We start from the raw sequence: 15,354 nt of genomic DNA, 5'->3' as shown, positions 1-15,354 counted from the left end.
TTCTGGTTAGAATGCCATTCCTCTAAGAACGTCCTTGAGTGTCTTCGTATGTGTGTGTGTGGTCCCAATCAAAGTGGTGCCCTTCTTTGTCTGTACGCATGGAACATTGTGATAATGGGTAGTGTCTTTTGGTGGCCAGTTGGTGTTCATGTATCCTCATAACACGACAACAGGACCATTCCAATGGTGGAAAAATGATTTTTATACACTGTTTAATCAATGTGTGTGTGCAGATAAGAAACATTTTTCATATGTGCACAACAGTCTAAATGAACAATGGAGACGCAGTTATCGAAAAATAAAGCACATGATGTATAAAATTTTTAAAACATTATTTGATGCTCATCGAAAGTGATATGTTCCCCTTCTCTCAATGTTCCCTCCTTTTCTAGAATTCTAGACTCTAATCTTTCATTCTTATCGGGAAGTGTGTTAGAAATTCTTCATTCTGTTGTCCAACTTATTTCAGTTAATCCCTTTTCTACCAGAACTTCAATACATTGGCCTGCTGGGTTCTTCCCAAAACTAGTGTCTGTCATATTATTGGAGATAAAAATTATGGCATCAGACCCAGCATTTGAACACATTGCTCTGATGTACATGTACTGTACAAAGGATCACAGCAGATAGGCATTGCCAAAGCATTGAGGGATGTACATCTACTTCTTTCAATAATCAAGTTTTCTCATTTTTCACATTTTCTCATCTATATCCTCTCATCCCATTCTCTCTTTATATCTAGTTAAGAAATTTTCCAATTATTGTTCGCGTCCCTTCTCTCAAAACGCCTTCTTTCGGTTTATACCTATTGCTCTCTTCTCGAATTAATAAGATTATAAGTCAGTAACATAAGTACAAAGTCATGCGGCTGGAACTGATCAGAGTTAATTGGAAGTGGAGTCGAGCAGGGCAGACCATGGAGCAGCAAAGGCAGGAATTTCTGTGGATATTTCGACGGATATCAGAAATTCGTCCCAAAGGAGATGAAACATACTCATAGGAGGACAAGACAGCCATGAGTGACAAGGCATCAAACCAATACATGAAACATACAATCTAGTGAAGATGATTGGGAATTCAGAAAATTCATTGGCTCTGAAACTACATAAGGCGAGTATCACTGACACTGCAGAGCTCTTAATCATGGTCATGGAGAGAAACAGAGGGAAACACGTTCACTTTAAATACAGAAGATGGTATTACTCAAGGAAATAGAGATTTAGATGAATTAAACAATTGAATTAAAATCAGTTAATTGGTTTTGCAGAATCTGTCAGATTGGAAACTTGACCTGAGGAGAGATCCTCAGCAGAATGAGACTATGAAAATCAGAAACCAGAGTAGGTCACTGAGTGCAGGGCTGATGGATGAATGGGTCTCGATGTGAATTAAGGGACAGACAGCAGAATTGCATTGCAGATATTGCAGCTCAAAACTGCGTATTCACTATAGACCACAGCAGCAGGAGAAGCAGAATAGCATTCAACCACAACCTGTAATATGTTTGCCCAGGGATAATCTCCTCAGTCTATTATCACCATCACCATGATCTATGGCTCAGTAATGACTGTGGGTGAACATGTCAGGGTCAGACCATGTGGACCTAAACCTGATGCTAACACATTAAAGCGACCGGACTTGACAAACAGATTTGATCGAAGCTCTGCAGTCCTGCTACATTCAGTCATAAATGGTTATGGACAATTAAACAAATGACTGGAGGACAGGATTCCATAAATATCCCCTTACTACATAACAGAACTGCCCTGTACACCAGTGCAAAACACAAGGATGTAATATCTGCACCATTCTCAGCCAGAAGTGTGGAGTTGATGAAGCACATCACTCTCACCATGATACCCACAGAATCACAGATTCCAGTCTTCAACCAATTCAATTTTCTGCCCGTGACATGAAGAAACAGCTGAACACAAAAGGTACGACAAAGGCAATGGTCCCTGACCCCATTCCTGCAATAGGACTGAAGCCTTGTGCTGCACAACAAGTCGTGTCCCTGGGGAAGCTATTTCATTCCATCTCCAACTCTGACATTTCCCTGGCAATGTGGAAATGAACTCAGCTATACCCAGTTCTCTAAGAGAGGAGTAATTGCAATTTGACCAATTACCACATCCTCAGTCCCATCACGATAGTCAAATTGGTGGGAGTTCTTTTTGACAGAGCTGTCAGGCAGCACAGAAATAACCTGCTCATTAGGTCCCCATGTGGAGATGGTGCTCTGGTGGAAATGTCACTGGATTACTAATCCAAACCAGGGTAATGCCCTGGCAGCGGGTGGAAGTTAAAAACAATTCATAAAATATTAAGATGCAAAATCTGGTGTCAGTAACAGTGACCTTGAAGTGAATGTCGATTGTAAACACCAATTTGCTTTCCCAATGTGTTTTCAGGAAGTAAATCTCCCGTGCTTTCCTCGTATGGCCTAAAAGTGACTCCAGACACACAGACATGTGATAAACTCCTCAATGGTCCCTGAATCGGCCAGGCAAGATACTCTATTGTCTCAAACTACTTTAAGTTCTTAAAGGATAAACCTGAACAGAACACCCAGCACCAGTCTCGTTATCGGAAAAGGGAAAGAGAAAACACAGTCCTGTTGACCCTGCAGAGACATCCTTCCTAACATCCGAGAGCTTGTGACATTTACAGACTGCACAGAAACATTGGGAAAGGAGTAGGCCATTCAACACATTGACCCTTCCTCATTTTCGTTCATGTTCAAACATCTCCACAATATACTTATCCCACACAATGAATATATCTGTTAATGTGATTAACCTTGGGAAGCTATAAAATAGGAATTGCAGTAGTCCCTTTGGTCTGTTGAGTTTGCTACCCAATTCAATATAATGATGGCTGGACCTTTATTTCCACACCATACTCCTGCTCTCCCCTCATCCCTTTACTGTCTTTAAATCCTTATTTATATTCAGTGTCTTGGCTTCCAGATTCGAGCGCATTCCCCAGGTTCACCATTCTCTGAGTGTAGACATTCATTCTCATCTCATGCAGAATGGCCTGTCTGTACGTAATACTGTGGCCCCTTGTTTTATACACCACAGCCTGGGGAATTATCATCCCTGCTTCCAATCTGTCTCACCGACAGAGTTTTATATATCTCACTGCGATCTCCACTCATTTTCCTAAACTTCATGGAATACAGGCCCAGTCGCCCCAAACTCTGCTCCCACAACAAGCCTGTAATCCCAGAGACCAAAAACAGAAAATGCTGGAAAATCTCAGCAAGTCTGGCAGCATCTGTAATGAGAGAAAAGAGATGACATTTCGAGTCTAACTGACCCTTTGTCAGAGGCTTTGGCAATGGGTCAGTTGGACTCGAAACGTCAGCTTTTTTCTCTCCCTACAGATAGAACATAGAACATAGAACATAGAAGAAAACAGCGCAGTACAGGCACTTCGGTCCTCGATGTTGCGCCGATCCAAGCCCACCTAACCTACACTAGCCCACTATCATCCATATGCCTATCCAATGCCCGCTTAAATGCCCATAATGACGGAGAATCCACCACTGCTACTGGCAGGGCATTCCATGAACTCACGACTCGCTGAGTAAAGAATCTACCCCTAACATCTGTCCTATACCTACCACCCCTTAATTTAAAGCTATGCCCCCTCGTAATAGCTGACTCCATACGTGGAAAAAGATTCTCACTGTCGACCCTATCTAAACCCCTAATCATCTTATACACCTCTATCAAGTAGATGCGGCCGCACCAGAGTCTTATACAACTGCAACATGACCTCAGTACTCCGGAACTCAATTCCTCTACCAATAAAAGCCAGTACACCATATGCCTTCTTCAGCACTATTTACCTGGGTGGCAACTTTCAAAGATCTGTGTACATGGACACCAAGATCCGTCTGCTCATCCACACAACCAAGTATCCGACCATTAGCCCAGTACCCCATCTTTTTATTACTCTTACCAAAGTGAATCAACTCACACTTAGCTACATTGAACTCCATTTGCCACCTTTCTGCCCAGCTCTGCAGCTTATCTATATCCCGCTGTAACCTGCCATATCCTTCCTCACTATCTACAACTCCTCCGACAGATGCTGCCAGACATGCTGAGATTTACCACATTTTCACTGTTTTGCTTTCAGATTCCAGCATCCACAGTAATTTGCTTTTAATCACAGAGATCAGTTTGGTCATCCTTCACTGCTCCCCTCAATTTTAGTTGATGTTTATTAGGTATGGAGAGCAAAACTGCACACAATGTTGCACAATGTTCGAGATGGGTCCTCACCAACGCCCAGCTACAGTAAGACACCCTTACTCCTGGATTCAAATCACCCTGAAATGACGGTCAGCATACCATTTATCTTCCTAATTGTTTTCTGTTCCTGCAATAGTGCTTTCAGTGACTGGTGTACAGGGAGATCCAGATACTTTGCAATATTACAGCTCCCCACTTGGTGGGTCTATGTACACTGGGCAGCGTGTGAATGCCATTCCCAGTACTTACTTCTGGGTTCAGGCCTCACTGCGCTGCATGGACCTCGGAGGGCTGCGCAGAAAGAAACAACAAAAAGGAGCATACATCCCTTTGGAGATCAACATGTTTCGAACAATCCTCTTTCAAACTATAGGCTATCAATCTCTTGTTCCCACCAAAGGGCACACCGTCACCTCTACCCACCTTGCTCTGCGTCTGCCACGTATTTGCCCATTCACTCCATTTGTCTTAGTCAGCTAGAAGCTTTTTTTTACAACCTCCTCACCCACTCACAATCCAACATCCTTTAGTGCTGTCAGCAGGTTGGGATATATTGTATTTTATTCCCACAACCAAATGTTTAATGGGTATTGTGAACAGCTGGGACCCGAGCACCGTAATCCGTGTGTGGCCTGAATATTGCTTACCACCTGTCAGCCTGGATACTGTCCAGATCTTGTCGCATTTGGACATGGACTGCTTCAGTATCTGAGGAGCCACAAATGTTGCTGAACATTGTGCAATCATTGCTGAACATTCCCACTTCTGACATTATAATAGACGCAAGGTCATTGATCAAGCAGCACTGAAGATGTTTGGGCCTATGCCATTGCCCGAGGGATTCCTACAGATTTGTCCTGGAGCTGAGTTGACTGACTTTTATCAACAATGACAATCTTCCTACGTATCAGGTATGATTCTAACAAGCGGGGTGCTTGCCCCGATACCCATTGATTCCAATGTTGCTAAGGTCCCTTGATGCCACACTTGGTCGAAGGCAGCTTTGTTTTAAAGGGCTGTCACTCTCACCCCACCTCTGGAATTCAGCTCTTTTGTCCATGTTTGAACCAAGGTAATGAGATCAGGAGCTGAGTGACCCTGGTGGACCCCAAACTAGGCGTCTATGACCAGGTTATTTCTGAGCAGGTGCTGCTTGAAAACACTGACACCTTCCATCACTTTACTGATGATCGAGAATTGACTGATGGGGTGGTAATTGGACGGATTGGACTTGTTCTACTTTTTATGTATAGGATATACTTGCGTAATTTTCCACGTAATGGGGGAAATGTCGTTGTTTTAGCGGTATTGGAACAGCTTAGCTAGGGCAGTGACAAGGTCTGCAGAACAACTTTTCAGTACTATTGCCAGAATGTTGTCAGGGTATGTACCCTCTAGGGTATCCAGTGTCTCCAACTGAATATGGATATCGCGTGGAGTGAATCAAATTGGCTGATGACTGGTAACTAAATTGCTGAGGACGACTGGAGGAGGCTGAGGTGCATCATCCACTCAGCACTTCTGACTGAAAATTATTGCGAATGCATGAACGTTACCATTTGCACTGAAGTGCTGGGCTCTTCCATAATTAAGGATGGGGATACTTGTGGAATGTCCTCCTCCCATGACTTGTTTAATTGTCCATAACTATTCTCAACTAGAAGTAGAGAACTGCAGAACTTAGATCTGATCCGTTGCTTGTTGGATCACTTAGCTCTGTCTATGACTTACTGGTTGTGCCGTTTGGTGCACAAGAAGTCATATTTGATGGCTTCATTAGGCTGACACCTCATTTTCAGGTATGCCTGATGCTGCTCCTGCCCACCTGTACACTCCATTGAACCAAGGGTGATCCTCTGGCTTGATGGTAATTGTTGTGAGGGGGATATGCCAGGCCATGAGGTTGTGCTGGAGTACAATTCTGCTGCTATTGCTGACCCACAACACCTAATGGAAATTCAGATTTGAGCTGCTAGATCTATTCGAAGTCTGTCCTATTTAGCAAGGTGATAGTTCCACCTAAAATTATGGAGGTTATTCTCAATGTGAAGGTGTGACTGTATCTCCACAATGACTATGTGGTGGTCACTCTTGCCCGATACTGTTATGGACAGATACTTCTGCAACTGGCAAGTTAGTAAGGCTATGGTCAAATGTGTCTTTTCACTCTTGTTGCTTCCTTCACCACCTGCTGCAGATCGAGTCGACAAGTTATATCCTTTACGACCCGACTAGCTCAATCAGTAATGCTGCTGCCGAGCCACTCTTTTTGTGGACTTTGGAATCCCCACCCAGAGTACATTTTGCGCCTTTGCCGCCCTCAGTGCTTCCTCCAAGTGTTGGTCAGCATGGAAGAGTACTGACTCATCACTTGGGAGAGGCTGCTACATGGTAATCCGGAGGTTTCCTTTCCCATGTGTAAACTAACGCCATGAGGGTTTATGGGATACAGAGACACTGTTGAGGACACCCAGAGCAATTCCCTTTCAACTGTATCCAACTGTGCCACCACTTGTGCTGTATATGTCCGACTGGTGAGACAGGAGATATCCAGGGAAGTTGATGGGGTGTCTGGGATATGGTCATAATCACAGGATCATACCTTAAAGACAATGTCAGGCTGTTGCTTCACGAGTCTGTTTATTTCTATTCACTGTTTCATGCCAGCTGTCCCATTCTAGAAGCATGTCCATTAATTCTCTCGTATCCATTAAGATTCGATTTTGCAAACTAGGCTTGGAGCTTTACCAAAATCTTTCTGAAAATCCACGTGTTTTACATCCATTGCTTCTCTTTCATTTGTCTCCCAGTCTGTTTCTCAAACATAATTCCCATTTCATAAATCTATGTTGGTGTTGTCTATGACCATTAATTTCAGTCCCAATAATTTACTTACTATGTTCTATTTTCCATGTAATATTTCGTTTTTCACACCAGCCTGGGTTTTCCTGGTATTGTCAGAAAGTTCTGTGAAGATAGAACTGAAGTAGTGGATTCATAGTTTTGCCATTTCCCTGTTTCCCATTCTCCATTCTCTGGTTTTAAACTGGAAGGAAACTGCACTGTTTTTTCATACTTCTCACATTGACAGAATTTGACAAGATATAACAGTTCACTCTTATAACCTTTGTGAACATTATCTTCAGAAACCTATCAGATCCTGTCTTAAGCTACTCCATAATTGACCATCCACACCATACACTAACAGGAGCATAGTCTCTGTGCCAATAGAAATACAGCATGATCTATATTAGTCCCACTTTCCAACACCAGGCTCATAGCCTGGAATGTTATGACACTTCCAAGTGCTCGTCCAAGTACTTTTAACAGTTGAGAGGTTACCCGTGATAACTCCCCTCTCAGGAAGTACATTCCAGACCCCAACACCCTCTGGGTGAAAAAAAGTAATCCTTAAATCCTCTCTGAACCTCAAACCCTTCACTTTAAAAGTTTGCTCCCTTGTTCTTGACCTTCTGACTAAAAGGAACAGCTGCTGTCTATCTCCCCTGTCCATGCTCCTCATAATCGTATCCTTCTGAATCACGTCCCCCTCAGCCTCCTCTGCTCCAAAGGAAACAACCCGAGCTTATCCAGCCTTTCTCCATTGGTGATATGCTCCATCCCAGGGAACATCCTGGTGAATCTCCTCTGCACACCTTCCAGTACAATCACCTCTTTCCTGTAATGTGGCTCCCAGAACTACATACAGTACCCCATCATGGACTAAACAAAGTCCTGTATAGCACTTACAATCTACGCCCTGATTAATAAACGCTACACCCAAGGTTTAATTCCTAACTAGTCCATTACCCTGTTCATTTACATTCAGGGATGTGTGGAGAAACACCCTCTAAGTTTCCTAGTGTGCTGCCAATTGTGTACACCCCATGTCTGGTTCCTCCTTCCAAAGTACATCACCTCATATTTATCAGGATTACATTCCATCTGCCATTGATATACCCATCTGATCATTCCACTTGTATCTTCCTGTAAAATCAGACCTTCCTCCTCACTGCCAACCACCCGGCCGATCTTTGTGTCAAAAACAAACTTATTTATCTCAACTCCCAACCCTCCACCCACTCCCTTCAGATTCACATCTATATCATTTATGAATGCTACAAATAATAAGAGACACAGCACTGATCCTTGTGGTAAACCAGGGGACACGTCTCCAATCACACAAACAGCCTTCTCCCACTACCCTCTGCCTCCTGACACTAAGACAATTTTCGTTGTAACTTGTCAAGTTATCCTTGATACTGTGAGATTTTACTTTATTTATTTCAGTTTCCCATGTGGAACTTTGTCAAGGGACTTGCTGCAAAACTAAATAAGCGACCTCCTCAATCTAATTCAATCAAATCCATTAGATGTGACTTCCCTCTGATAAAGTCATGATGATTATCCCTGATCAAGCCTTGCCATTCTGATTGGCGTTCAATTTTATCCTTCCCTATTTTCTCCAGTAGTTTCCCGAACAGAGATCTAATACTCGCTCGTCTATAGCTACCTGGTCTATCTCTACCACCCTTACAGTGAAGTGGAATCATATTAGCTGTTCTCCAGTCCTCTGGCACCTCCATATGGTCAGATTCTAATTAAAATTTCCAGTCAGTGTCTTACCTCCCTTGACAACAACAGTATCCAGACCTGCGGTTTGGTCCAATTTTAGACCAGACAAAGCCGCAAACCCCTGCTCGTATTTTACATCAATCTCTTCAAGAGCTTTCCAGTCCATCTTCTCGAATTCTGTACCTGCATCCTCTTTCTCCCAAGTAAAACAGCTGTAATGGTCTCATGTAACAATCTATCAATGTTCTCCAGGTTGACACACTGATTGCCTGTTTGGTTTCTAATTGACACAAACTGTTTATTGATTATTTTGTTCTACTTGTACGTGTAGAATATCATGGGATTCTCCCTAATCTTGCCTGCTTGCGCTTCTCCATGTCCCTCTACTGTTCTCTCCCCTCTATTTTTCTAAGTTTCACTAAAATCACCTCTCATCTTTTGAAACTCAAGATCACCGGCTGAATTTCCCACATCAGACAATCTTGCCATTTTAGGGATTAATCTGGAGAATATCTTTTGCAGTTCTTATGTAGTCAGTATACTCTATCTTAGTTTGGGACTCCAAACGGAACACAATACTCTAAGTTTAGTCTCAGCAACACTGTGCAGCTGGCGCACGACATCTTCTATATTCCAATTACATTCACATGAATGTAAACCTAACTTTTAATTTCCTATTTGCTTGTGTTCTTCCCCATTCCTTTCACTTTAACTTTTCTTCTGATATTAGTGTGAGAGTTCTTAAAAAAAACTCCTGAATATCCAACTATACGTTATCCATTAGCTCCTCATTGCCTACGTCCACAAGAATCATCTTCAAACCATTCCAAAAAATGTTTGCCACTTATGGTTTTCGTTTCATCGATGCATTATCATACTCCCCATTTTTGTCATTACCTTCTAGATATCCAGTAACACGTTCTTTGTAATCGAGCCCAACAGACACCCGACCACGGATTACAAGTTACTGGTATGTAGTTCACCACTCTCCATCTTCATCCTTTCTTAAACTGTTGGATAATATTTATAACCTTTGCCTTATCCAGATTGGCTAAATATCTTTCGGGAATGTATTGGAAAATAACGTGAAAATCTGCGATGCAATCAATATGCATACTGCTGCTTCCTCTGAAATTCTTGTATGAAGTACATCGATCTGTCAGATTTGTAAATACTCAATCCAGCTTTCTTTTAAAAGATGACGTCAACACTGATAAGAATGATCTTAGATTTTACTTACACAAGTCCGAAGGTCACTCCGTATTTCTGGGAGAATTTCTGGATATTCTGCCTTGAAGATAGACATAAAGAAACTGTTTTTTTCCCCTGTGATTTCTCTGCTCTCTACAATAAATTATCCTGTCCGCACACCTACTGTTCCACACTTTATCGTGTTTTTACTTTTATTTCATACAGTAATGTACGTTTTTTTTTAAAGCAGTCTGTATGTATTTCTTTGTTTTCATCCGTTTTCTCCTTTTGATTTTCTTCTCAGTTTCTTGGCCATCCGTTGCTAGGCCCTACATGTCTCTGAATCCACTGGCTTACGACAACACTTGGCATTTTTTGAAGCTGATTCCTTTGATCTAATAGATAGTTGAAGGTGAGGCTGAAAGTGATAGGTCGGAGAGGAGGGTAGACTAGATTCATGGGAAGGAAGATTAACACAGAGGAACGTTCAAAGCGGGGAAGGGTGCTGAGTTGGAAGATTGGACGGGGATAAGGTGGAGTTAGGGGAAATGGGGAAACTGGTGAAATCTACATTAATCCCCTGTGGTTGGAGGGACGCAAGGTAGAAGAGGAGTCTTTCTTTATCCATGCTTCGGGTGGTTAGGGTTGGGCGATGGAGGAGGCCCAGGACTCTCATGTCCTTGGCAGAGTGGAAAGGGGAGTTAAATTGTTCAGCCACAAGGCAGTGGAGTTGGTCAATGTGGATAGCCCAGATATGTTCTCTGAAATGATCCACCTGTCTCGCCAATGTAGAGAAGACCACACTGGGTTTAATGGATGCAGTAGATGAGACGTTCTGTCTCACTTCATCACCTATCACTTTCAACCTCATCTTCATCTACCTATTGCATTCCTAGTTCCCTCCGTCCTGCCACACCCCCTTCTCCTTTATCTCTCAGCCCCCTTGACCCATAAGCCTCATTCCTGATGAAAGGCTTATGCCCAAAACGTCAATTCTCCTGCTCCTCGTATGCTGCCTGACTGTGTTTTTCCAACACCATACTCTTCGATTCTGATCTCCAGCATCTGTAGTCCCCACTTTCTCCTCACACCTTCAGGGCTTGCATGATTCAGATTTATAACGGTTACTTCAAACAAAACAAAAACTATCATGTACTCAAACCGCATAAAAGAAAACCAATGCATTGTGGTCACTGTTCCCCTAAAGGTCCTTCACAGCAAAGCTTTCAATTAGCTCTTCTGATCATCCAACACCAATTCCTAAATAACCTGACAAAATATTAATGCAAGCCATCTAACATATGCTCATGAAATCCATTTTTCCCAGCATTAGCATTCAGTTGGGTTAACATAGTTTCGATATAATGTAAACAGTATATTATTACTGCAGTAGTCACAAATGTGCATATCTCATTTTCCGGTTTTATAACATGCCCAACATTTGTATTGCAGCTTTCACTTTGATATATAACTCCCATCAATGTTTCCTTCTCCTTGCTGTTTTTACGCTCCACTTTATAAGATTCTGTAGAATCTGAGCGAAGTGGGTTTTGGGGAGATTAATGGTAGAGATCATCTCGCCACATCATTTATGAACTTCTCAAGCATCATTGTGACATTTTCTCCAGATCTCCCGTTATGCTAGTGGAGTAGAGAAGGACAATGATCGTTCAACAATGCTCTGTATTTCCCCCAGAGAGCTGAGACTGCTCTAATCTGGGTAGGAACATTACAGCAGGGTGGTAAAGCATTGCTGCTGCTGTCTAGGATCTTATTGAGATCACATCTGGTGTAGTGTGCAGATTTAGTCTTGTCAATGAAGAAAGGTTGTTGTTTTATTGGAAGCAGCTCAGAGATGGTCCCCTCAACTGATTCCTGCAATGAAGGTGCTAGCGTATAACGAAAGGATGATCAGGTTGATCCAATTGCCATTGGTGTTTACAAAAATGAACGAAGATCTTATTTCAACATACATGACAGGAAGGAGTCAACAACTGAAGCGAATTACGCAGATAGTGGAGGAATCCATTCCGTTCTCCAGCCTGTTACACAGGAACAACAGAAGGATATTCAGGCCTTTGACCTTGTTACACCAGAATAGGACGAGGCTGTTCAGCCCCTGGACCTTGATGTATATTTACAGGAAGAGGCCAAACAGCCCCTCGAATCGACAACACTGGACCCAGAGTAGGCCATGCGGCACCAGTATCCTGTTACATTGCAGAGGATCAGTCCATTCAGCCATCTCAAATCCGTAACATAGGAACTGAAAGCGGTCACAAAGTTACACTGGGATAACAGGAGGCCATTCAAACCCACCGAGCCTTTTGCAAGGGAATTGTATAAGGATAAAAACTATCTGAGACTTATTTCATGAGAAAGGAGGAGGTAATTCAGACACGTGTCTGTTGTAGGGGAACAAGAGAAGACCAATCGCTCCCTTGGTCCCATCTCTGGGATACATGAAGAGACCGTTTAGTATCTCCACCTATTATGGACAAATATGTGAAGACCCATCAGCCCCTAAAAATGTTACACGGCAACGAGAAGATTCCATAATCCCCCACCCCTCTCACGCAGCAAAAGGAAGAGGTCATTCTGGCCTTGGAGACGATAGCATGGGAACACCAGAAAGACTTCATCCCATCGATTTTATACACCAGCAGGATGATGAGTCCATTCAGTCACACATACCTCTTATGCAGCAATTGGAGCACATCTCTTAAAACTTTTTGCCCATAAAACAGGAATTCAAAGAAAACGTAAAGGTTTTCGAAAGGGAAGGGCTTAAATAACTGAATACATTAGGGAGTAAAATGTAACAATAAAGTATTGTAATTTAAGGCAAATTATTAGAAGCCATTGTTGAGGACATTTGCAAAGGTAAACCACAATCTATCGGACTCAACATGGTTTTACAAAAGAAAAATCATGATTGAAGCGTTTTCTTGAGTTATTTAAAGATGTGACAAACAAGGTGGATAGTGTGAATCCTGGAGATGGAATATATCTGGTCTTCGTGAAGGATTCAGATATGTCACTTCTCCAAAGAGTGAGTGGTAAGATCAGACAGCATCGGTTTAGGAGTAATTTATTAGCTTGGAGGGAGGATTGGTTAACCAACAAAATGCAGTCAGATGAATTAAATGTGTCAGTTCCTTTTGGAAAATGCAATTTGTGGGGTGCCATAGATATCAGTTCTCATGCTTCAACCATTTCTGATCGATATTATTACTCGGTTGACGGGATAGAAAATACTATAGCTACATTTTCAGATGACGCTAACATTGGTGGGAAATTACTTCGGAATGATGATGCAAGAGATTTAAATACTATATGGATAGGTTGGGTGAATGGGCAAACATTTGACAATGAAAATTAAAGTGGATAAATATGGGCTTATTCAAGTTGGCCAGCCTAATAAAAAGGCAAACTATTATCTAAATGGACAGAAACTTCAAAATACTTAAGTGCAGAGGAATCTGGGTGCCTGCTTGCATATCACAGAAAGCTTGCATGCGGGTACTTCAAGTAATGAGAAATGCAAGCATAACTTCAGCGTTAATTTGTAAAAGGATAGAGTAGAAAGGTAGGGAGTGTTGGTGTAGCTATTAAAGGCATTAGTGAGGCTGCAACTGGAGTATGGTTTGAGTGTCCTGCGGAATAAGACATTTGCATTGGAGGCAATTCAGAAGAGTTTCATGAGACTGATTCCATATTTGAGGTGTTTGTCTTATCGAAGAGAGATTGAGCACTTCAAGCCTATACTCTCGAGTTTATAAGAATGAAAGGAGAGCTCATTGAGTTCTGTAAAATGCTAAACCTAGTTGAAAGTGTAGATGTGGAGAGGATATTTTTTTCATGAGCCGCAATCAACGACAAGAGACTAGAGTTTGAGAATGGACAGATGGCAGGAATGTGGAACAGAGGCCACGATGACATCAGACATGATTGTATTCAATGGCAGAGCTGGTTCGAGGGGTTGGATTCCTGACTGTTTCTCCTCGTTCATATTCAGCTTTTCGCCTGTGTTACACAGTAATGGGGGAGGATTGTGTATCAAACAGGATGCAGGTGCTCCGGATAAATCAGTCTTAATCAGTTTGACAGAACGTCACCAGTGGAGTCACACAGTGACCCGTGCTGGGTCCTCAACTAGTTACAGTCTGTATTAATTATCAGGAGGATGGAACAGATATACAGATAATGAGTTTGGTCATGTTGCTGTGATAAGCAAGAGATTAAATTATCAAGAGAGGGTGGAGGGTCTACAGATAGATACAGAGAGGTAAAGGCAATGGACAATAATTTGGCAGGTGCAATATAACATGATATAACCTGTCATTTCATTTACAGGAATAATAGAAGTCAGTATGCTACTGCGATGGAGGGGGATTACAGGGTTTAATGATACTGTGTACTGGGGGGTTCACTCAGACATGTTCAGACATGGGAGTTTTGCTTCATCCCTGATCGTCTGCTCCCAGACACTCCCAGTGACCCCATTGCGCTTCTTACACATGGAATGTTTTGAAGTGTTTGGTTGGTGATGGGGATGCTGTTTTCAAACATATATCAAGGGCACAGCCTTTATCCAAGATACATTCATTCCTTTCTACATGGAGACCCGAAGACGATAGGAATGGCTGCCTGCTTCTGAATGAAGTGGCTGTGGCTGCTGTCAGGACAGGGGTATTCACCAACATGATGTACTGTGCACCGGCACGCTGCAAGATTAATAGAGAGAGAGCTCCTTCAGTTCCTCTACCTCTCCCTATTGGCATGGCTACTCTGCAGATGCCATGGACACCATCGGGAATCCCACTATCCTCCATCTTTCAAGTCTACCAATACTCATCTGTAAACTCGTTATCTCCTCATCACAGCCTGTTTTACCACCTAGTTTAGTACCATCTGTGAATTTAGTTGCTACACTTTGGCTCTCCTTCAAGGTCATTTGTATAGATTGTAAATAGTTGAGGTCTGAGAACTGAACCCTCTAGCACCTCACTAGTTACAGTTCGCCAGAGAAAGACCATTTATCCCGATGCTCTGCTTTCTGTCAGTCAGCCAATCCTCTATCCAATTCAATACTCTACCGTTAAAACCTGGGATCCCACCTTCTAGATCAGTCCTTTATGTGGCACCTTGTCAAATGCCTTCTAAAGTTTAGATGTACCACGTTTGCTGGATCCCCATTATCCACTTTGTTGTTTACATTCTCAAGAACTTCAGCAGGCATTTCAAGCACAATCCGCCCATCATGAAATTGAGCTGACACTGACGAATTGATCTTTGTTTTTTCCAAATGTTCAATTATTTC

The sequence above is a fragment of the Chiloscyllium plagiosum genome, chromosome 45 (assembly GCF_004010195.1).
Source record: "Chiloscyllium plagiosum isolate BGI_BamShark_2017 chromosome 45, ASM401019v2, whole genome shotgun sequence".
Classification (NCBI taxonomy): Eukaryota; Metazoa; Chordata; class Chondrichthyes; order Orectolobiformes; family Hemiscylliidae; genus Chiloscyllium; species Chiloscyllium plagiosum.
This window is presented reverse-complemented; position numbering follows the sequence as displayed.